This window comes from Giraffa tippelskirchi, chromosome 12, assembly GCF_054371585.1.
Source record: "Giraffa tippelskirchi isolate mGirTip1 chromosome 12, T2T-mGirTip1v1.2.pri, whole genome shotgun sequence".
Taxonomy (NCBI): Eukaryota; Metazoa; Chordata; class Mammalia; order Artiodactyla; family Giraffidae; genus Giraffa; species Giraffa tippelskirchi.
This window is the reverse complement of record NC_137286.1, coordinates 78,533,105-78,555,734: the sequence shown is the minus strand read 5'-3', so window position 1 is coordinate 78,555,734 and position 22,630 is coordinate 78,533,105. Positions and strand designations below refer to the sequence as shown.

Genomic DNA, 22,630 nt, shown 5'->3' with positions numbered 1-22,630 from the left:
TCCTTGAGCAGCAGTTGCTTCATCACTAACAGTCTTTCACTTTACTCAAGTATTTATTCATTTCTTTTCCTTTTCATAATTTTCTGTCTGCTGAATAGTAAACATCTCTTACTGGGCTTTTCCGGTGGCTCAGCAATAAAGAACGCACCTGCAATGCTAAGGATGGGTTGAATCCTTGGGTTGGGAAGATCCCTTGGAAGAGCAAATGGCAACTCACTCCAGTATTCTTGCTGGGAAAATCCCATGGACAGAGAAGCCCAGAGGGGTACAGTCCATAAAGTCTCAAAAAGTCGGATGCGACTGATCACACGTACAAACATCTCATTGATTTCTGCATCTTCATTGCTCAGATTATCATAACTAGAAGAGATCCTAAAACTGCTGCTTATCTACAGGCTCCACCAAATAAACCAAATGCTCTCTTCATTCACTGTGATAGATAGTGATGACACTGAGTAAATACTTTCTGAATAAGTATAATAAACCCTTCCACTTTAAATCTGTCCCCATGCCTTGCTTTCTGCCTGTCAGTCCTGCTTGTTATAGACAACCCATTTGTCATTAATAGTAACCTGTCACCTGCAGGCATAAAGGCTTAGAGCTGCCAAGTTCTTGGACCTGCCAGAGTCCTAAACCAGAGGCATATCCTTAAGAGATAGCTAAATAAATATTTATGCTGAGACAAATTTAACTGTTTTGCCCTCCAATATCAATTACAGAAAAGAGCCACATTTAGTTATCCTTCACATGATATCCTGCTTTCACTAAGAGTGCCCCCCAAAAACAAAATGATCTTAGAATTTTCACATTATCATTAATTGCAGAATGTGTTTAATTTGATAAGACTTTTAACCTATTTGCTGTTTATTTATTTCAAATATTACAATTAACTAAATTTATTTCAATAGCCACGCCAGATCATAAATTAACAACAAAATACACTTTATACTGTGAAGAAATAATACAGCCATACACATGATTCTTCTTAACTGACTCCAAGGCAGCACTGACTGTATTGGTAGTGCTGGTTCATAGGTGGTAAGAGTGAAGTAAATAGAGACTGCCAAGTTTTTGTGACAGAATAGATTCTTCTTTTTACAGAATAATATTTAACAAGTAATTCACAAGAATCTGCTATATGCAGCCTACTGGATTAAATATTGTAAGGATGTAGAGAAACACTGGCACTCACTTTCTAATCTTTATGATTAAGCTGGGATTATAAAGATTAATCACCTGTGAGAGGATAAGAAAAAATGAGATAAATAAATTGGCTAGAGAACTTTCATAGGAAAGCAAGTTTTAAATTAGTTTCTATTGAAAAAGATGGAAAGAAATCGTCAAAAAATTATTTTATTTGGAGAAACAGTATGAAGATGGGCATCCCAGGAGATAGGAAGCTGTAGAAGACACATTTATATAGCAGTGCATTTTCTAGTGAGTATTCTTTGATAAAATATTCACTAAAGATGATAGTTTCTCCTAAATTTAGTTCTCTCTTCTTTTGCAGCAGAATCTATGTTAATATATCTTGTTCTATTCTTACAAAAGTGCATTAATATTTTATTGATCACTTCAAAAGAAAGGAGAATAGCACCATCTTTATGAGGAATAAGACTAAATTTACCCATTAAATAACAAAAGGCTAAGTAAGAGAAAAAAATCAATCATATGGGTACATATATATGTAAAAAACAAAATCAAAAGACTGTGGGATGGTTTTAGGAGAAATCTAAGTCTTTTATTTTAGATGTGTAAGGAAATGGCAACCCACTCCAGTATTCTTGCCTGGAAAATTCCATGGAGAGAGAAACCTGGCGGGCTGCCATCCATGGGGTCGCAAAGAGTCGGACACGACTGAGCGACTAACACAGAAAAGATAATCAACAATATAGCTTTTAAGCATCTTAGAGCTGTTATCTGGGGTGTTTAACGAAGTAAATTTAATCAATTGATCATATTTGAAATAAGCCATAAAGAGACAAATGTTTGTTATATTAATATATTAAAATTAATCATACTATGAATATTCTATTAAATATAGTAGGTAATGGTTGCACTTTATAAATTCAAAAAGAAAAAAGATAAAAAGTATATAAATAATTTTTAATTTTAATAGTAATCAAAGAAACCCAGTTAAATTAAAAAGAGACTAGTATTGAAAAGCTGAATATTTTAAAAAGGGTAATTATGAGTGGTGATGTGGTAGTGAAAGAAATACTTCTATGAAACTGAGAGTAATGGAAAACTAAACTAAGCAGAGACTAGCAAATAAGAATTTATGTCTCATAAAACAAAAACACTGAGGTCTAGCTATTCAGGTCAGGACTAGAATAACAGCTTGAAGATGCTACCCACTAGGAAACAGTTTTTCATCTCCTTTTTCTCCACTATATATATATATATATATATATATATATATATATATATATATATATATATATATATCTTTTGTCTTCATGTCCATCATTTCAGGATCGCAACATGGAAGCAGCTGAATTTTACTGCTACATAGTTCTTTATCATAAGCATGATAATTATTATTTTTGTAGTGTTTATTTTATGAAAAGAGAATTCTAGTTTATGTCTTCTAATGTTGCTCTTTTAGCTCAATTTTCTGTTAGCTTTGCATTGGTTATATCTAGTTGCTGAGTGAAGCTATGATTTATTCTTCTTACTGTATGTTTGGCGATGAACCTTCACATTTAGGGTTCTATGGATCATCTCTCTTTTGTGTATTTTCCGTCTGTTTATATATTTGTACTTCCTTCTTAATAATATTGTTAGACATTTCCTCCAGATTATTAATGATTTCATTAGCTCAGTACAAATATGCTATTTAATACATCCCATGAGATTGTAATTTTAATGACTTTATTAATAAATCTAGGTATTTTGTTTTTCACTAAAGCTTAATATTTCTCTTATTTTTAAGTATTCTTAACAATATTCAGTGTTTTAAACATATTTAATTTATATCCTGGGACTGATAATTACAATATCTGAAGTTTTGCCCCCTTAATTCTATTTTTCTTTAACAATTTGTTTGTCTTTCTTTACATGTTTTGTGATATTCAATGATGAAATTCTTATTTATCTTCAATTTTGGCCATTAGACTTCTGAGTCTTAGCATAAAGGCAGTTTCCTCATACACACTTCATGTTTATTTTTATCAGCTACCTAGTTGACCATTCCAGGAACCCTCAAACATAAATTCTGATCTTAATAATAATGGAGTATAGTAGCAGTGTTTGTTAGTGCTACAGACCCATATTCAAACTAGTTTATAGACAAAAAATTTTCGGAGACAATTATTTGCTTTGATATATCCCTTTTCCACCTTTGAGAATAATTTTACTTCAGCCATACAGTTCTCAGTTAGCAGAACATTTCAATTTGATTCACTCTTGGGGGAGTGTTAGTTTTATGTAAGAACAGCTTAAGGAGAATACTTAGCAACCTACCCACTTTAATGGGTGAAATCTGGTTTTGGTTCCTAGCCCTTGATTCTTGGGAGACAGACTCAGCGCTAACTTCTTTGGTAGCCAAACATTCTTTAACTACTTTTTGATACAGCACTTTAGTTAAGGCCTTTCTGTTGTTATTTATTCAAGACTCTTCTTCCAACAACACAACAGATTACTGCTACTCATGGACATCACCAGAAAGGTCAATACTGAAATCAGATTAATTATATTCTTTGCAGTCAATCATGGAGAAGCTCTGTACAGTCAGCAAAACAAGACTGGAAGCTGATTGTGGCTCAGGTCATGAGCTACTTATTGCAGAATTCAGCTTTAAATAGGAAAAAAGTAGGAGAAACCACTAAGCTATTCAGCTGTGACCTAAATCAAATCCCTTATGATTATACAGTAGATGTGACAAATAGATTCAAGGGATTAGATCTGATAGACAGAGTGCTTGAAGAACTATGGACAGAGGCTCATAACATTGTACAGGAGGTGGTAAACAAAGCAATCCTCAGGAAGAAGAAATGCAACAAGGCAAAACGGCTGTCTGAGGAGGCCTTACAAATACCTGAGGAAAGAAGAGAAGAGAAAGGCAAAGGAGAAAAAGAAAGATACACCCATTTGAATGCAGAGTTCCAAAGAATAGCAAAGAGAGATAAAGATGCTTTCTTAGTGAAAATGCAAAGAAATAGAGGAAAGCAATAAAATGAGAAAGACTAGAGATCTCTCCAAGAAAACTTGAGATACCAAGGGAATATGCCATGCAAAGATGGCACAATAAAGGACAGAAACCATATGGACCTAACAGAAACACAAAAGATTAATGGGAGGTGGCAAGAATATACACAATAATTGTAACAAAGAAAGGTCTTAATGACCTGGATAACAACGATGGTGTAATCACTCATCTAGCACCAAACATCCTGGAGTGTGAAGTCAGTTGGGCCTTATGAAGTATCACTATGAGGAAAGCTAGTGGAGGTGATGGAATTCTAGCTGAGCTACTTAAAATCCTAAAGAATGATGCTTTTAAAATGCTGCACTCAATATGCCAACAAATTTGGAAAACTTAGCACTGGCCACAGGAGAGGAAAAGTCAGTTTTCATTCCAATATCAAAGAAAGTCAATGCCAGAGAATGTTCAAACTACTGTACAACTGTGCTCATCTCACATGCTAGGAAGGTAATGCTAAAAGTACTCCAAGCTAGGCTTCAATAGTACATTCCCAAGAACTTCCAGGTGTACAAGCTAGATTTAGAAAAAGCAGAGGAATCAGAGATCAAATTGCCAGTATCCATTGGATCACAGAAAAAGCAATGGAATCCAGGAAAAACGTCTACTTCTGCTTCTTTGACTACGCTAAAGCCTTTGACAGTGTGGATCACAACAGATGTGGAGAATTCCTAAAGAGATTGGAATATCAGTATACATTACTAGCCTCCTGAGAAATCTGCATGCAAATCAGGAAGAAACAGAATCAGATATAGAACAACAGATTGGCTCTAAATGGGGACAGGAAAGTGTCAAGGCTATATATTGTCACTCTGCTTATTGAACTTATATACAGAGTGCATTATCAAGTTTGTTGGGACAACTATCAATAACCTTAGATATGCAGATGATGCCACTCTGATGGCAGAAAATGAAGAGGAACTAAAGAACCTCTTGATGAAAGTGAAAGAGGAGAGTGAAAAGGCTTGCTTAAAACTCAGGAAGCAACAGTTAGAACTGGACGTGCAACAACACACTGGTTCCAAATAGGAAAAGGAATACGCTAAGGCTGTATGTTGTCACCCTGCTTATTTAACTTATATGCAGAGTACATCATGAGAAATTCTTGGCTGGAAGAAGCACAAGCTGGAATCAAGATTGCCGGGAGAAATATCAATAACCTCAGATATACAGGTGCCACCACCCTTATGGCAGAAAGTGAAGAACTAAAGAGACTTGTGATGAAAGTGAAAGAGGAGAGTGACAAAGTTGGCTTAAAACTCAACATTCAGAAAACTAAGATCATGGCATCCAGTCCCATCACTTCATGGCAAATAGAAGGGGAAAGTGACAGACTTTATTTCTTTGGACTCTAAAATCACTGTGGATGGTGACTGCAGCCATGAAATTAAAATATGCTTGCTCTTAGGTAGAAAAGCTATGACAAAGCTAGACAGAGTATTGAAAAGCAGAGATATCACTTTACCAACAAAGTGTGATCAAATCTATGATTTTCCCAATAGTCATGTAGAGATGTGAAAGTTGGATAATAAAGAAGACTGAGCACTGAAGAATTGATGCTTTCAAATTATGATGCTAGAGAAGACTGTTGAGAGTTCCTTGGATCTCAAGGAGTCAAACCAGTCAACTCTAAAGGAAATCAACCCTAATATTCATTGGAAAGACTGATGCTGAAGCTGAAGCTCCAATATTTAAGCCACCTGATGTGAAGAGCTGACCCTGGAAGAGATCCTGATGCTGAGAAAGATTGAGGGCAGGAGGAGACGGGGGCAACAGAGGATGAGATGCATCATCGAGTCAATGGACATGAGTTTGAGCAAGCTCTGGGAGATAGTGAAGGACGGGGAGACGGCATTCTGCAGTCCATGGGGTCACAAAATGTCAGACAGGACTGACTGATTGACTGAATAACATCAATTGTTATTTGTGCAAGATTTTTAATATATTTCAGCAGGAGGTCTAATCAAGGTATTTAGTTTAAAATAAAACAGGAAATGGACAAGTGGACAGTGACTCAAAAAATACAGAAATAATTACTTTTGACTTGAAGCATAATGGAAAGTAATAATGCTTGTCTATTAATTAAATAATTAAGAATTAAATTTTGGAAATATTTAATGATATTTTTAAAAAATATAATATAAATCTAGTATATATTTATAATTTTGATCTTTTATATTGGCTATTTTAAACCTAAAATTATTTTTAAGGGACTCTTACATTGTTTGCCTCAAGGAACAGCTGGTTTTAATTTTCAAATGCATGAGAGCATGCTAAGTTGCTTCAGTCATGTCCAACTCTGTGGGACCCTATGGACTGTAGCCCACCAGACTTCTCTTTCCATGGGATATTCCAGGCAAGAGTAGTGGAGTGAATTGCCATGACCATCTCCAATGTATCTTCCTAAGCAGTGATGGCACCCTCATCTCTCACTTCCCCTCCATTGGCAGGCAGGCTCTTTACCACTACTGCCTCCTAGGCAGCCCAATTTTCAAATGATAGACATAAAATATATACAGTGTAGATACTGGTTTGCCAGAATTATTCCAATCAATTTCAATCTCAATAAGTTCATTATAAATGATCATATTTAAATTAATTGGGAGATAAAACATTAAAAAATGTCAATTTTAAAGTAAAAAAAAAACAATACTGGTACAATTTGTTTTAATTTGTTTGGACTAGGTTTCTAGTTTATATTCCAAAAGAAATAAAATAAATTTTTAGAAAACCAATTTGCACACATTAGCCAAAATATATGAATATTTCTAAAATATTTCAAAATAAAAGTGTAATTTCAAAAGCATATGAAATGTTTAAATCAATCTTAATCACTCTCAAAAGTGACAGAATGATCTCTGTTCATTTCCAAGACAAACGATTCAATATCACGGCAATCCAAGTCTATGCCCTGACCAGTAATGCTGAAGAAGCTGAAGTTGAATGGTTCTATGAAAACCTATAAGGTCTTCCAGAACTAACACCCCAAAAAGATGTCTTTCTCATCACAGGGGACTGGAATTCAAAGGAGGATGTCAGGAGATACCTGGAGTAACAAGCAAATGTGGCCTTGAAGTACAAAATGAGGCAAGGCAAAGGCTAAGAAAGTTTTGACAAGAGAACGCACTGGTCATAGCAAGCACCCTCTTTCAACAACGTAAGAGAAGACTCTACACATAGACATCGCCAAATGGCCAATACTGAAAACAGACTGGTTATATTCTTTGCAGCCAAAGAAAGAAATGCTCTATACAGTCAGCAAAAACAAGACCAGGAGCTGACTGTGGCTCAGATCATGAACTCCTTATTACCAAATTCAGACTGAAGAAAGTAGGGAAAACCACTAGACCCTTCAGGTATGACTTAATCAAATCTCTTAGGATTATAGAGTGGAAGTGACAAATAGATTCAAGGAATTAGATCTGATAGACAAAGTGCCTGAAGAACTATGGGTGGAGGTTCATGACATTGTAGAGGAGGCAGTGGTCAAAACCATTCCCAAGAAAAAGAATTGCAAAAAGGCAAAATAGTTGTTGGAGGAGGCCTTACAAATAGCTGAGAAAAGAAGAGAAGCTAAAGGCAAAGGAGAAAAGGAAAGGTAGACCCATTTGAAGGGAGAGTTCCAAAGAATAGCAAGGAGAGATAAGAAAGCCTTCCTCAGTTATCCATGCAAAGAAATAGGGGAAAACAATAAAATGGGAAAGACTAGAGATCTCTTCAAGAGATACTAAGGGAACATTTCATGCAGAGATGGGCACAACAAACGACAAATAGTATGCTCCTAACAGAAGCAGAACATATTAAGAAGAGATGGCAAGAATACACAGAAGAATGATACAATAAAGGTCTTCATGACCCAGATAACCATGATGGTGTGATCACTCAGGTCCAGACATCTTGTGGTGGTGATGGAAAAGATCGAAGGTGGGAGAAGGGGACAACAGAAGTTGAGATGTTTGGATTGCATCACCGACTCTATGGTCATGAGTTTGAGCAAGCTCAGGAATTGGTGACGGACAGAAAAGCCTGGTGTGCTGCAGGATGGCCAAGAGTCAGAAACGACTGAGCAACTGAACTGAAACAGCTTTGTAATATCAGCAAACCAATTTCATAATTAAACTTAAGATTAACATATTTTTTGATATTCCACTTAGATGTATGCAGCCCACCAACAATTTGTAGTACAGCGTGCATTAAATATTACAGAGTAACAAATAAGGGTCCTTTCTGTTAACAATACTTCACTAATATTTGGAAGAGATTTTTCTTTTTCTTTTTTAATCTATTCATAACTTATTTGGCAACAGTAGGTGAAGGGAGAATATGTAAAGGACTTATCCAACAGTGTATAGTATTTCAGTGCTGTTCAGTTGGGAGACAGTATTTTAGTGAGTAAGAGTTCAGTCAAACTAACATTGTTAATTTGTTTTATCTTGTTTATAGTGTTTTTGCTTTATTAGAGTTGTATTCTAGAATTCTAGAAAGAGGACATAAGCAAGGTGCAGTAAAAAAGATGGTGTTAGAATGTTGAGTGAACACTTACTACCTACTTCTTTCTGTTTTCAGAAGAATTCAACTAAAATTAGCAACCTTGACCTTCTTAGTCCACATTACCCATACTTCCTCTTTCTTACTGCAATTCTGCATGAATCTGTTATGCTGTTGATGTTTTAAGAGTGAATATTTCCCTTGTGGAGTGAAACTTGCAGTTGTCTTACCATGTCTGTTATTGTGTCCGAGTATTCAAGATGCCTACATACCTGGTAATATCTTCCACTTTGCATTTCATCAATATTGCAATAATATTTATATCTTTATATCTGCTACCCCTATCTTATGACTATATATTTGTGTGTGTGTGTATGTACATATAGCAAACGTCTGTTGCTATATTGCAAGCAAATTTTCTCTCATCATTTTATCGTATAACAAAAGATGTGTTAACTTGCATCACAGTTACAGGACATCAGGAGAAGAGTGAAGAGACTTTGTATTCCCCCTATGGGAAAAGGGTTACTGTATTTGCAGTGTAAGCAGGACTGCTGTATCATTTACATAGAGATATGACCATGTTATTATGTTTATATAGAGGTGAATATGTTGTGAGGAGTTATGTGTGTGTGGTGAGCTAAAGAGCAAACTGTGATGATTAAGTTTATGTGTACACTATAATACCTGGCATGCAAGAGCTAGCATCAAGTGAACAGGAAAGAAGAGTTTACTGACTGGAGGAGGGAGAGGAGGTGAGAGACGGTAGACCTGAAAGATCCTCAGCAATAAGAGATAGAGGGCAAGTTCTGATTTCGCTCGTGCCTGACGCTGATGACACAGATTTTGATTCCTTGTTGGATTCGATTCAATTCTATCCATCCTCTTGAAAAAACAAGTCAGTGACATCTGGGTAGTATTTTTTTTTTTTCTCATCACAGATGACATCGTAGCCCTGGCTTATAATCTCTGTTGTGATCTTTGTGTACCATTCTATGCCCGACCCTTGTGCCTCAAAAACTAACAGTGCCTCCTCAAATAGAAAGAACTTAAATGATCGGGCATACGAAGACACATTCATTCATATGTTTGAAAGTCTGCAACTTGAACACTTATATGTAGGAGACTTAACTGTGTTTAAATAGTATATGTTGGATGATGCTTTATTTGATGACAACTTAATTGCTCAAAACAATAGAGAATGCTTTTATATTTTTGTGATTTTCCCAACTCAGGGATCAAACCTGAGTCTCTTGAACTGTGGGCAGATTCTTTACCACTGAGCCACCAGGGAAGTCCTTGCAGGCTACCAGTACCCATGAAAATCCAGATTCTTAGAGAGTTTTGGTATATTTACTCTAAATTCTGTAAAGTTTACCAAAAGAAGAGAAGCAGGAACACATTAAAATTGACACATATACACACTGCTGTTGTAAAATAGGTAGCAGTGAGGTCCCTGAGCTTGGTGGGGGACCTCAATGAGGGACCTCAGCTTGGTGCTCTGTGATGACCTAAATGAGCGGAATGGGGGTGGGTGGGATGGAGGTCCAAGAGGGAGGATCTCTATTTATACAATGACTGAATCACTTTGTTGTACAGCAGAAACTAACACAATATTGTAAAGCAACCACACTCCAGTTTAAAAAAAACAAAATGTGATGTTTTCTAGGATCACAAATGTTGGCAACCAATTTGAAACAAAAGATTCAAGTACTTGCCCCAGGATAAGTATCACCTTCTTAAAAATATTAAGTTACCTTTGGTCAGCCAGGCACTCTACAGAATAACTTTCTTTGTTTGAGCTTGTAGTAATAACAAAACCTCTAAAGCATCTCACAAAGTGTACATGTTTTTAAAGCAAGAAAAATTTTCCATAAGGTTTAGAAATTGAAAGTGAAAATTACAAGGAAGGGGTATTTTTAACTTTTTCATGAAAATGGAAAATAAAAACAAGAGTTAGCTGATTAAGAGAGAAATAGATGAATGCTTTAATGCTTTAGTTAAACTTGTCAAAAAAGGCAAATTAGGTCCCTGTACCCTGACACAGAATTAAGTATCAGACAGATTTTGGGGGTGAAGTAGAGATGAATAGCTGTATTGCTTTGCCAGGCAAGGGGCCTAAGTGGGTTAAAGTCCTCAATAACATGTGGTCCAACCTGGAGAGGTTAGTGAGAAGTTTTATAGTAATGGTTCAAAGAGGTCAGAGCAGGATCAGCTAGTGAACATTCTCATTGGTTGGTGGCAACAGGAGTAGGAGTCAACAACATCAGCTTTCAGTTTCTAACTGGTCTGCCATCTATGTGCTTGTGTGCAGCATGCCATTTTTAATCCTTAACTTCTCCTCCCTGGAGGCTATTTCAGTATCTGCAAAATAGCTCAAAGGTATTGTTGTGTGTATCTCTTGATGGAGAAAGAGGACTTTGCCCCAAGGTTGCACTATCATTTCTCTTGACTATTTCTTGCTTGCCTCAGGTCCCTTTCCCTCGCTAATTAATGACTGCTTGAATCTGCCCAAAGGTCATGGAGCCTGAATGAAGGCCATTTCCTGTAACCAAAAAAAAAAAAGGAAACAGAAATATTTTTGCCCAGGAGCCCCACAGAGACCTGCTTGCTATCATAAGTACAATTTGGGTTAAAAAAAAAAAACAACTTAATTTTGTGTTAGCTATCATCTGCCTATAGAAAGAGTGTGATGTGGTTTATGTCAGGGTATGTTCTTTAAAAAAAAAATGGTGATACTTAGTCTTTCATTTAGTTTAAGGTCCATATAAGAATCTAGGAGTCTCTGAAAAAAGCTAACTTTCTTCATTCTTACCTCCATGTTTGAGTGACCTCTATGCTGCTGTATATTGTCTGGATTTCTCAACTCGATTTATTAGAAGGATGAGGGAAAATTTTATCTACTCTCTTTTGCCAGAAATAATAAATCCTATCATGTTATTTTATATTCATATAATTTATTTTTCATAGAGCCTGTAAGCATAAATACAACTTTTTTTTAATTTCCATTTAGAAAGAGCAAAGAGACCATTTTACATCTTTCTTTTTCCTTACACTGTTCCCTTGGATACATGGTAAATCTGGATCCTTACTCTAACTTTTGGAAAACAGATAAATCTCCAGGGATTAAGCCTTGTGTCAAATTTTTATAATGTAGAAAAATCTTCAAAGTCATAGTCCAAATAACCTTTACATATGTAAACACACACCTCCAGAGTTAACTCAAGGCTCTTTCTTCTGAGATGTACTGGAGACTTTTACATGGAGTAGCCTTAGTCTCCAGAGGAAATTAGATAAATTAATCTTATACCTGCTCCCAGTGAATTTTAGGTTCTTCATCACAGAAGAATTCAGAAACCAAGCAGAGAGGTTAAGAAAATAAAGTGAAATTTTATTTAAGGAAGGATATGCTCTCAGAGGGAGAGTGAGCAAACAGGTGAAGAGCAGTCACCCTGGGTCTCTTTGGCAAGCCAGTTATGAGGGGCGTACAAAACCAAGGGATGGAGTATTAACTGGGGTAAAGGGAGTTTGGGGGTCATATTCCCTGATTTCCATTTCAACTGCATTTTCCGAAGGAGAGGAAGGATTTTTGTCCTTATTTGGCTTGAATCTAAAGTGTCACGGCATCACGTTCATGATGTATACTTCTTATCTGTAAGGTTAAGCTTATTGTAATGAAAGCAAAGTAAGCAAAATATTACATTTGGATGCAAGAGATTCCTGAATTTCTACACCTTTCTTTGTCTGCCACTTAGTCTCTTATCACACAAAATGTGTGATTTCCTGTCAGTCCGAAGATCCCTGCTTTTCTTTGTCTTCCTATGGACGCTTGCTCTTTACAAGATGCCTGATTTCCTGCCACCTGGCTTTTGCCCCCAATTCTCTGCTAATAACTAGCGACTTGTTTATTGCAGCATATCTTCCACTTTGGTACATAAAGTGTATGAGACTTTTGTCCTGATTTTGAGGTCACTGCTATGCTACCTTCAGTTCAGTTCAGTTCAGTCGCTCAGTCGTGTCCGACTCTCTGCGACCCCATGAATTGCAGCACGCCAGGCCTCTCTGTCCATCACCAACTCCCGGAGTTTACCCAAACCCATGTTCATCGAGTCGGTGATGCCATCCAACCATCTCATCCTCTGTGGTCCCCTTCTCCTCCCGCCCTCAATCCTACCCAGCATTAGGGTCTTTTCCAATGAGTCAACCCTTCGCATGAGGTGGCCAAAGTATTGGAGCTTCAGCTTCAACATCAGACCTTCCAATGAACACCCAGGATTGATCTCTTTTAGGATGGATTGATTGGATCTCCTTGCAGTCCAAGAAACTCTCAAGAGTCTTCTCCAACACCACAGTTCAAAAGCATCAATTCTGCGGCGCTCAGCTTTCTTCACCGTCCAACTCTCACATCCATACAGGACCACTGGAAAAACCATAGCCTTGACTAGACGGACTTTTGTTGGCAAAGTAATGTCTCGGCTTTTAAACATGCTATCTAGGTTGGCCATAACCTTCCTTCCAAGTAGTAAGCGTCTTTTAATTTCATGGGTGCAGTCACCATCAGCAGTGATTCTGGAGCCCAAAAAAGTAAAGTCTGACACTGTTTCCACTGTTTCCCCATCTATTTCCCATGGAGTGATGGGACCAGATGCCATGATCTTAGTTTTCTGAACATTGAGCTTTAAGCCAACTTTTTCACTCTCCTCCTTCACCTTCATCAAGAGGCTCTTTAGTTCTTCTTCACTTTCTGCCATAAGGGAGGTGTCATCCGCATATCTGAGGTTATTGATATTTCTCCCGGCAATCTTGATTCCAGCTAGTGTTTCTTCCAGCTCAGCGTTTCTCATGATGTACTCTGCATAGAAGTTAAATAAGCAGGGTGACAATATACAGCCTTGACGTACTCCTTTTCCTATTTGGAACCAGTCTGTTGTTCCATGTCCAGTTCTGACTGTTGCTTCCTGACCTGCATACAGGTTTCTCAAGAGACAGGTCAGATGGTCTGGTATTCCCATCTCTTTCAGAATTTTCCACAGTTTATTGTGATCCACACAGTCAAAGGCTTTGGCATAGTCAATAAAGCAGAAATAGATGTTTTTCTGGAACTCTCTTGCTTTTTCGATGATCCAGCGGATATTGGCAATTTGATCTCTGCTTCCTCTGCCTTTTCTAAAACCAGCTTGAACATCTGGAAGTTCACGGTTCACATATTGCTGAAGCCTGGCTTGGAGAATTTTGAGCATTACTTTACTAGCATGTGAGATGAGTGCAATTGTGCGGTAGTTTGAGCATTCTTTGGCATTGCCTTTCTTTGGGATTGGAACGAAGACTGACCTCTTCCAGTCCTGTGGCCACTGCTGAGTTTTCCAAATTTGCTGGCATATCGAGTGCAGCACTTTCACAGCATCACCTTTGAGGATTTGAAATAGCTCAACTGGAATTCCATCACCTCCACTAGCTTTTTTCGTAGTGATGCTTTCTAAGACCCACTTGACTTCACATTCCAAGATGTCTGGCTCTAGGTGAGTGATCACACCATCGTGATTATCTGGGTCATGAAGATCATTTTTGTACAGTTCTTCTGTGTATTCTTGTCACCTCTTCTTAATATCTTCTGCTTCTGTTAGGTCCATACCATTTCTGTCCTTTATCGAGCCTATCTTTGTGTGAAATGTTCCCTTGGTATCTCTAATTTTCTTGAAGAGGTCTCTAGTCTTTCCCAATCTGTTGTTTTCCTCTATTTCTTTGCACTGATCACTGAGGAAGGCTTTCTTATCTCTCCTTGCTATTCTTTGGAACTCTGCATTCAGATGAGAATATCTTTCCTTTTCTCCTTTGCTTTTCGCTTCTCTTCTCTTCCCAGATATCTGTAAGGCCTCCTCAGACAGCCATTTTGCTTTTTTGCATTTCTTTTCCATGGGGATTTTCTTGATCCCTGTCTTCTGTACAATGTCACGAACCTCTGTCCATAGTTCATCAGGCATTCTGTCTATCAGTTCTAGTCCCTTAAATCTATTTTTCACTTCCACTGTATACTCATAAGGATTTGATCTAGGTCATACCTGAATGGTCTAGTGGTTTTCCCTACTTTCTTCAATTAAAGTCTGAATTTGGCAGTAAGCAGTTCATGATCTGAGCCACAGTCTGCTCCCGGTCTTGTTTTTGCTGACTGTATAGAGCTTCTCCATCTTTGGCTGCAAAGAATATAATCAATCTGATTTCGGTGTTGACCATCTGGTGATGTCCACGTGTAGAGTGTTCTCTTGTGTTGTTGGAAGAGGGTGTTTGCTATTACCAGTGCGTTCTCGTGGCAAAACTCTATTAGCCTTTGCCCTGCTTCATTCTGTACTCCAAGGCCAAACCTGCCTGTTACGTCAGGTGTTTCTTGACTTCCTACTTTTGCATTCCAGTCCCCTATAATGAAAGGGACATCTTTTTTGGGTGTTAGTTCTAGAAGGTCTTGTAGGTCTTCATAGAATCGTTCAACTTCAGCTTCTTCGGCGTTACTGGTCGGGGCATAGACTTGGATTACCGTGATATTGAACGGTTTGCCTTGGAAGCGAACAGAGATCATTCTGTCGTTTTTGAGATTGCATCCAAGTACTGCATTTCGGACTCTCCTGTTGACCATGATGGCTACTCCATTTCTTCTAAGGGATTCTTGCCCACAGTAGTAGATATAATGGTCATCTGAGTTAAATTCACCCATTCCAGTCCATCTTAGTTCGCTGATTCCTAGAAAGTCAACGTTCAATCTTGCCATCTCCTGTTTGACCACTTCCAGTTTGCCTTGATTCATGGACCTAACATTCCAGGTTCCTATGCAATATTGCTCTTTACAGCATCGGACTTTGCGTCTATCACCAATCACATCCACAGTTGGGTATCGTTTTTGCTTTGGCTCCATCCCATCATTCTTTCTGGAGTTATTTCTCCACTGATCTCCATTAGCATATTGGGCACCTACTGACCTGGGGAGTTCATCTTTCAGTGTCCTATCCTTTTGCCTTTTCATACTGTTCATGGGGTTCTCAAGGCAAGAATACTGAAGTGGTTTGCCATGCCCTTCTCCAGTGGACCACAATCTGTCAGACCTCTCCACCATGACCCATCCGTCTTGGGTGGCCCCACACGGCATGGCTTAGTTTCATTGAGATAGACAAGGCTGTGGTCCGTGTGATCAGATTAGCTAGTTTTCTGTAGTTTTAGTTTTAGTGTGTCTGCCCTCTGATGCCCTCTCCCAACACTTACTGTCTTACTTGGGTTTCTCTTACCTTGGGCCTTGGGTAATTCCTCTTTCCTATGCTACCTTACATGTGTATAATCTTTGTTTACTGCCAAATGAAAACTGTCACTACAAGGATTAGGTCACTAGGTACCTTCAACTGCAAAAGGAGTTCAGGGTAGAGATCAGGAAGGAGGCACTCTGTGCTCTGGGAAAAGCTGGCAGAACAGGCAAGCCTTCAGATGTTGTTGTTGTTCAGTTCCTCAGTTGCGTCCCACTCGTTCCTACCCCATGGAATGCAGCACGCCAGCCTTCTGTGTCTTTCACTATTCATCTTCGGAGCTTGCTCAAACTCATGTCCAGTGAGTCGGTGATGCCATCCAAACATCTGTCGTCCCCTTCTCTTCCTGCTTTCAATCTTTCCCAGCATCAGGGCCTTTCCCAGCCTCAGGGTAGGCTCTTTGCATGAGGTGACCAACATATTGATATGGGAAACTGAGTTCTAGTTGCAGAGTCACAGAATGAATTCCACACACTTGGGAACGTGCACACAGACAAAGTTTATTGTAGAGGATAGAGATACAAAGCTCTCAGCGTAGACACTGAGATTGAGTGAAGAACACCAAACAGGTTGGGATTGCAGCAGTTTTATACATTTGCAAGTATTGATCTGTATATTCTTGCTTGACTCATGACTTTGTCAGGGGAGTGTGTAATTTCCTTGGTTCTGTCTTATCACAACCAAAATTTGAAGCGATGGATCAGCGTTACAGCCCTCAGATGGACCAATGTTACAGGTCTCAGACAGACCACTGTTTCAGCTCTTGGATGGACCAGCTTTACAGCTCCATGTTACAGATCAGTTTTATTTATAAAATAAAGGAAAATGCATCCTCGAGGTGTGAGGGCATGCAAACCCAAAAGACGCAAAGAGCAGAGAGAGAGAGCCCCGGCCCTTTGGCTCCTCTTTGCATATGCTTTCTCCTCCCCCTAGGCCTGCCCTATGTAAATTGGGCTAGCCAGGAGTGCTGTTTGTTTCACCTGAGGTCCTCACTCCGATCCTTGGGCCTTCTTTTGTTCTATTTCTGCAGGCTTTTCCCTTCCTTGTCTTTTAGCCACCACCATTCTGGACTCCTTTTTCCTATTCTAACTACCTCACACACACCCCTCAACAGATGGGAGGCCCAATTCTTTGGGAATAGGGGCATCAAGGTCTCTCTGGCTACTTCCTGCTGAACTGGGATGGCGAGGGTCATTGGGCCTCCCCTCTTGCTAGTCTCAGGCCTCAGAGCCCTTATAGCGGTGTCCATCTAAGAGTGAGTGATATTTTCTGTGGTCGGCTGTAGTTTTATGTATCCTTATTGAACTGGCACTGAATGTTGTACTTGTTGACCTGGGCAGAGACAAAATGGGTTAGACAATTGATAATACATGGAGCAATCATAAGCAGCATCAATATGGCATAACAAGGACTAGTGGGGGCATTAGCCAACTCCAAATTTCCCATCGCTAGGATGGCTCAAGTCCCTCCTTGTTCAGGGATCAGGAGATCTATCTCCTGTCTGTTTTGGAGCACAACCCCTGCCAAGCTGTGTTAGCTCTTAGGAGCTGTCCTGAGAAATCTTATCACAGAAACTTAATTTTGGGGGTGTTCATTAGGATGGCACTCATTTGTAGTCCTGAATAGGTGTCTGAGATCTCCCAGGGGCTCACAGGTGTATCGAGTGTCCTCTTCTGTTTTCTTTCATGGCTTGACTCGTGAGTAGTGAATCCAGGAGTCATGTCCTGGTACCTTGACTGCTGTGGAGATAGAAAGCATTACAGGGTAGAGGCCCTTCCATGTGGGCTGGAGTTGAGCCTTTGGGGACCCATCTTTCCAGACTTTAATTAGGACTCGAGTGCCTGGAGCATATAGTGGAGTCTCTTTAGAATTTTTTGGGTCCTGGTTGACACCCCATAAGCGTATATCCTGTTGGAATTGCCCAATGGCCATGGTATAAGACTGGAGGGTCTGAGCCTCTGGATCTAGGAAGAAGTCATTGACATAAACAAAAGTCTCCCTTATAGCATCTCATAAGGACTAAGACCAACTTGTTCCTTAAAGGCAATATGGGTGTGGAGGAGAGTTATTGGTAAACCCTAATTCCATCCCAGGGAGGTCTCCTGGGTTATCTTTTTATTACTGATTTTAAGAATTTGTTAGCCCTTTCTACTTTTCCTGAAAACTGAGGGCTCCTGGAACAATGGAGATAATAAGTAATGCCCAATGCTTTAGAGATACCTTGGGTGAACTTAGAAGTAAATGATGTCCCATTGTCACTTTGTAATGACCTGGGCAGACAAAATCTCAGAATGATTTCATGGAGAAGTTTTTTTACCACCTCCTTAACCTTCTCAGTCCGGGTGGGAAAGCCTTCAATCCATCCTGTGAATGTATCTATGATGACTAATAGGTATTTACACACTTGAGAAACTGGCATCTGGGTGAAGTCCATCTTCCAGTCCTCTCCCGGGTAGATCCCACGTCATTGGGCAGGCTGGGTCAGCTGGGGTCTTCGAGCTCCTTGGGGGTTGTTTAATTGGCAAGTGGGACAAGGGGAGATCACTTGTGTTATAGTCGTTTGGAGACCTGTTCCCCTGAAGGACCCTTCTAGAAATCTTCAGAGGGCCTTTTCTCATAAATGAATGGTGGCATGCAAGGGGTTAACCAACTTCTATTGGAGCTTCCCAGGCAGAAAAAGGAGCCCCTCCTTTTGGAACCACCCCATATGATTTTCTTGAAAGCCCTCGCTCTTAGATTTAAGAGTCTCACCTTCATTCTATGAAGGAGTTTCTGACAAATTAGTCTGCGGACATAAGGTGGCAACCCCTATTAGGCCACTGTTCTGTACTGCTGGTCTCTTAGCTGCCTGATCAGCTGCTTGATCCCTTTATGCCACTTCCGAGCTCCTTGTTGGTGTCCTTTACAGTGGGAGACTGAAACCTCAGAGGGCAGAAGGACTGCCTCCAAGATTCTAAGGATTTGATAACCATATTTGATTGGGGATCCTCGGGCAGTCAAGTGGCCCCTTTCTTCCAAATAGCAGCATGTGCATGTAGCACCAGAAAGGCATACTTGGAGTCCGTGTAAATGGCTACTCTTTCATTTTCCCAGCTCTAAAGCTTGAGTCAGGGCTATGAGATCAGCTGATTAGGCTGAAGTACCTGGGGGCAAAGATTTGCCTCTATGGTCTCAAAATTGGAGACTACTGCATATCTAGCTCTTCTTTTTGCATCCAAGACAAAGCTGCTTCCATCAGTGTACCAGATTTCCTCAGGATTGGTCAGAGGATCTTCCAACAATCCCTCTTGGGGTTTTGTCCAGTGTTCCATGGCTTCTAGGCAAGAGTGAAATGAGAGAGGGCCCTCAGGGGTAGGCAGGAGGGTGGCTGGATTGAGAATCTCACAAGGGGATATAGTGAGGCCTGGATTTTCCATCAGCACTACTTGATATATGAGGATTCTTTGATGAGACATCCATAAATGGCCTCCCCCATTTAGGGGTTGTTTCACTTGGTGGCTGGTAAAAATAGTTTGCCCCCAAGAAAGAGTTTTAAAGCACCTTCTATTAGAACTTCAATAGCTGCAATACTTCAAAAGCAGGGAAAGATCTCTTCCCAATAAGAGTAGGAAACTCAGGGACCACCAGAAACTGGTGGGAAAGTATGTGTCCATCTCAGCAACAAAGAAGTGCTCAGGGGAATCTTTTGTAATTATTTTTTCCTGTAACACCCAAAATCGTACAAGTTTGGGAGGAGAAGGCTCCAGAGTAGGAGGTCAGGACAGAGTAGGTAGCCCCTGTGTCAACCAAGAAATTCTCAGGCCTACCTGCTTCATCCAGTTGCAACCTTGGCTCCAGTCCCGTGATGGTTATCTGTGACACGTGGGCTGGCTGGAGTGGGCCTCTTCAGTCCTGTTGAACCATCGTGAGGGAAGGGTTGGCTCTTGACCTTGAGGCTCTTCGATTCAGAGGGCAGACTGCTGCCCAGTGTCCCAACTGATGGCATTTGTAGCAAGTCATTTTAGGAGACTTGTCATGGTTTGGACACTCTTTGGCCCAATGCCCCACCTGTCTACAGATTAGGCATTTGCCTGGTGCCTTGTCCTTCAAGGGGCTTCCCTTGTGAGCTTCGCTGGTGGCTCAGAGGGTAAAGTGTCTGCCTACAATGCAGGAGAGCTGGGTTCAATCCCTGGGTTGGGAAGACCCCCTGGAGAAGGAAATGGCAACCCACTCCAGTATTCTTGCCTGGAAAACCCTAAGGATGGAGAAGCCTGGTAGGCTACAGTCCATGGGGTCACAAAGAGTCAGATACGACTGAATGACTTCACTCACTCACTTGTGGCTCAGCTGATAAAACATTTGCCTGCAATGCAGGAAACCTGGGTTTGATCCCTGGGTTGAGAAGATCCCCTGGAGAACACAACTGGCTACCCACCCCAGTATTTTGGCCTGGAGAATTCCAAGGACTGTAGAGTCTATGGTGTCACAAAGAGTCAGACATGACTGAGCAACTTTCACTTTCACTTTCTTTCTTTGTCCTTCAAGGCCTCAGGTTTTGCCATACAGCTTCCTGGAGGGCGGCCAGCATCTGGGCATGGCTTGTCTCTTTCCTTTTCTCCCTTTCCTGTTCTCTGTTATAAAAGGTATTGGTGGCTGCCTGGACCATCTCATCCAAAGAGGCAGCAGGGTGTTGCTTCTGTAGCTGCTGTAACTTTATTCTGATATCTGATGCACACTGGGACAGGAACTTGTCCTTTAAAATCACCTGTCCCTCGTAAGAGTCTTAGTCCAGATTGGTAAACTTTTGGAGGGCCTCTTTTAGCCTTTCCAGAAAGGCAGTGGGGTTCTCGTTGTGTTCCTGAGTTATTGCTGAGACCTGGGCATAGCTGATTACTTTTTGCTGGGCTACTTTCAGTCCTGCCTTCACACAGATTAGAAAGTGATCCTTTTCCCAGATTTGCTCAGGGTCATTATAATCCCAATTAGGATCTGAGGAGGGGACAGCAGTTTCCCCTACTGCGTATTTATCGCTTGGCATATGAAGCCCCGGAGCATACCTTCGGGCTTCCTATAAGACCCTAGTGTGCTCAGGGTCAGATAAAGTTTGACTAAATATGATCATGATGCCCTTCCACGTCAGGTCAAAGGCCAAGGTAATGTGTTGGAATGTATCTATATATTTGCCTGGGTCATCTGTATAGCTTCCCAGGTCTTTTTTGATCTTAGTTCTAAGAGGGAAAAGGGCTTATGGACCCGGGTTGGTCCACACCACAGTTTCAAAAAGTCAGTTCTTTGGCACTCAGCCTTCTTTATTGTCCGACTATCACTCCATAAATAACTACTGGGGAAAAAAAGACAAAACAAACAAACAAAAAAACAAAGAACAAAAAAAATGAAAAAAAAACCAAAACACATAGCTTTGACTATACAGATATTTGTAGGTAAAGTGATATCTCTGCTTTTTAATACACTATCTAGGTTGGTCATAGCTTTTCTTCCAAGAAGCAAATATCTTTTAATTTCATGACTGTAGTCATCATCTGCAGTGATTTTGAAGACCAAGAAAATAAAATCTCTGTTTCCATTGTTTCCCCATCTATTTGCCATGAAGTGATGGGACCGGATGCCATGATCTTCCTTTTTTGAATGTTGAGTTTTAAGCCAGCTTTTCCACTCTCCTCTTTCATCTTCATCAAGAGGATCTTTAGTTTCTCCTCAATTTCTGACATTAAGGTGGTGTCATCTGCATATCTGAGGTTATTGATATTTCTCCCAGCAATCTTAATTCTAGCTTGTGCTTCATAAAGCCTGGCATTTTGCATTATGCACTCTACAAATGAGTTAAATAAGCAAGGTGACCATATATAGCATTGACATATTCCTTGTTCAGTTTTGAAGCATTTCGTTGTTCCATGTCTGGTTTATACATGTTTCTCAGGATTCAGATAGGATGATCTGGTATTTCCATCTCTTTCAGAATTTTCCACAATTTGTTTTGATCCACACAGTCAAAAGCTTTAGCTTAGTCAATGAAGCTTTTTTTTTTTTTTTCTTTCTGGAATTCTCTTCTTTTTTCTATGATTCAGTGGATGTTGGCAATTTCATCTCTGGTTCCTCTCCCTTTTCTAAATCCAGCTTGTACATCTGGAAGTTCTTGGCTCATGTACTGTTGAAGCCTAGTTGAAGAATATTGAGCATTACTTTGCTAGCATGTGAAATGATTGCAATTGTGTGGTAGTTTGTATATTCTTTGGCATTGCCCTTCTTTGGGACTGGAATGAAAACAGATTTTCTCCTCCTGTGGCCACTGCTGAGTTTTCCAAATTTGCTGGCATATTGAGTGCAGCACTTTAACAGTATCATATTTTGGGATTTGAAATAGCTCAGCTGGAATTTTATCACCTCCACTAGCTTTGTTTGAAGTAACAATTCTAAGGCCCACTGGACTTCACACTCCAGGATGTCTGGCTCTAGGTGAGTGATCACACCTTCATGGTTATCTGGGTCATTAAACATTTTTTCTGTAGTTCTTTGCATTCTTGCTGCCTCTTCTTAATCTATTCTGCTTCTGTTAAATCCACAATTTTCTGTCCTTTTTAGTGCCCATCTTTGCATGAAATGTTCCCTTCGTATCTCTAATTTTCTTGAAGAGATCTCTAGTCTTTTCCATTCTATT

At 39.8% G+C, this 22,630-nt stretch overlaps 1 long non-coding RNA gene across 1 annotated transcript; it reads right to left on the bottom strand.

Annotated features, from left to right (window-relative positions):
• Positions 1 to 16,456: 16,456 nt before the first annotated feature.
• On the bottom strand, positions 16,457 to 20,770 carry LOC145529424 (uncharacterized). Its single transcript, XR_014071209.1, has 2 exons — positions 19,782 to 20,770; positions 16,457 to 19,291 (listed from the first exon to the last, which is right to left on the bottom strand). It is a non-coding gene; the product is annotated as an uncharacterized LOC145529424 (long non-coding RNA).
• Between the last annotated feature and the right edge of the window lie 1,860 nt (positions 20,771 to 22,630).